The sequence below is a fragment of the Mesocricetus auratus genome, unplaced genomic scaffold, assembly GCF_017639785.1.
Source record: "Mesocricetus auratus isolate SY011 unplaced genomic scaffold, BCM_Maur_2.0 contig_3934_pilon_obj, whole genome shotgun sequence".
NCBI classification, from domain to species: Eukaryota; Metazoa; Chordata; class Mammalia; order Rodentia; family Cricetidae; genus Mesocricetus; species Mesocricetus auratus.
In genome coordinates this window covers 2,423-4,844 of record NW_024434406.1, presented here as the reverse complement: position 1 = coordinate 4,844, position 2,422 = coordinate 2,423, and positions in this window count along the sequence as shown.

Below are 2,422 nucleotides of genomic sequence, written 5' to 3'. Positions count from 1 at the left end.
AATAGAAATTCGCAAAGACCACTTACAAACATTAAATGATTTTCAGAAACTTCTGGGAGATATAAATTGGTTGAGGCCCTTTTTAAAAATTCCATCTGCTGATCTAAAACCCCTCTTCGATCTCCTGGAGGGTGAGCCTCATATCTCCTCACCCAGAAAATTTACCCCTGCCGCCCACCGAGCCTTACAGATGGTGGAAGAGGCCTTACAGGAAGCACAATTACAACGTATTGAGGAGTCACTACCTTTTAGTCTGTGTGTTTTTAAGACAGCTCAATTGCCAACTGCAGTCCTGTGGCAACATGGACCATTACTTTGGATTCATCCAAATGCTTCCCCTGCTAAGATTATTGACTGGTACCCTGATGCTGTTGCACAGCTCGCGTTCGTGGAATAAAAGCAGCTGTTACGCATTTTGGCAGGGATCCTGATTCCTTGATTGTGCCTTATACTGCTGCACAAGTTCAGACCTTGGCAGCCACATCTAGTGATTGGGCAGTTTTAGTTACTTCCTTTTCAGGACAAATTGATAATCATTTTCCAAAGCATCCAATTTTACAGTTTGCCCTAAACCAGGCTATAGTGTTTCCACAAGTGACAGCTAAAGACCCACTCCCAGATGGGACTGTGGTGTACACTGATGGATCAAAAACTGGTATGGGAGCTTATGTGGTCAAGGATAGGGTTATATCTAAACAATATAATGAAACTTCACCTCAAGTTGTAGAATGTCTGATAGTACTGGAGGTTCTTGAGGCTTTTCCAGGACCCCTCAATATTGTATCAGATTCCTCTTATGTGGTTAATGCAGTTAATCTCCTTGAGATAGCTGGAATAATAAGATCCTCCAGCAGAGTTGCTAACATCTTCAGAAGATACAAGCTGCCTTGTTAAATAGGAGATTTCCTGTTTTCATTACCCATGTCCGAGCACATTCTGGACTCCCAGGTCCCATGTCCTTAGGGAATGACTTAGCGGACAAGGCTACAAAGCTGGTGGCCGCTGCCTTGTCTACCCATGCACAAGCAGCAAAAGAGTTCCATAAGCGCTTTCATGTGACGGCTGAGACCTTGCGCCGTCGTTTTGCTCTATCCAGGAAAGAGGCTAGGGAAATTGTTACTCAATGCCAGAATTGCTGCGAATTCTTACCTACTCCCCACATGGGAATAAACCCACGTGGCATTAGACCATTGCAGATGTGGCAGATGGATGTTACTCATATTCCCTCTTTTGGTAGGCTTCAATATGTTCATGTTTCTGTTGACACCTGTTCTGGCGTAATGTTTGCCACACCCCTAACAGGGGAAAACCCCTCATATGTGATTCAACATTGCCTTGAGGCCTGGAGTGCTTGGGGAAAACCCAGAATTTTAAAAACAGACAATGGACCAGCATATACCTCTCAAAAATTCCGACAGTTTTGTCGGCAAATGGATGTTACCCATCTAACTGGCCTACCTTATAACCCTCAAGGACAGGGCATTGTGGAACGTGCCCATCGTACACTCAAATCATATCTGATTAAACAAAAGGGGAGTATTGAGGATGTTCTACCCTCGGTACCAAGAGTTGCTGTATCCATGGCACTTTTTACCCTTAATTTCTTGAACTCTGATGCCCAAGGCCACACTGCGGCTGATCGCCACAGTTTAGAGCCTGATAGGCCAAAAGAAATGGTAAAATGGAAAGATGTCTTGACTGATCTCTGGAAAGGCCCGGATCCTATTCTTATAAGATCCAGGGGAGCTGTGTGTGTTTTTCCACAGGAGGAAGAAAACCCCCTGTGGATCCATGAAAGACTCACTCGAAGAGCTCCTTCACAACTCCAGAATAAGAAGGATGGAGGCCAAGTGGGTGATGAAGACTCTCCTACTCGGGATGATGGTTCCTAGTATGATGGGAGAGTTACAGTGGGCCATCATGTCTACCTTCCCCCTACCGATGCCAGTGATGCAGAATGCCCAGGTGTTCCCTAGATTTTTCACAACTAATAGAGAGTTGGGGCTTGCCTTTTTGCCTTTAGATCCTCAGATACAGAGTTTTCAGGATGAGAGAACCTTGTCATTAGTAGGAAGCTTGTGCTTTACTGTGATTTCTTCATTAAAGGATAATTTTATTCATATGGATCCAGAAAGATCTAATGCTAATCCTTTTGAATTAATGGAAGCTGTACTGATCTTTCTCCTATGATAGTGAGAAGGGACAGATTACTTTTGATTGGAAAGGGGCATTAGGCAACAGTCTGAGTGAGGGACAGAGCTATGGATCATCTGATTGGTCCTCCTCCAATGTTAAGTATACCCCTTTTAAGAGAACTAATTATTCAGCTGCCCTTTATTTGGGTTGTGAGTAATGATACCTTAGGTAAGAATCAGAAAGAAATAAATTGCTCTGCTTAGAATTGTTTTTATGCATTATGCTG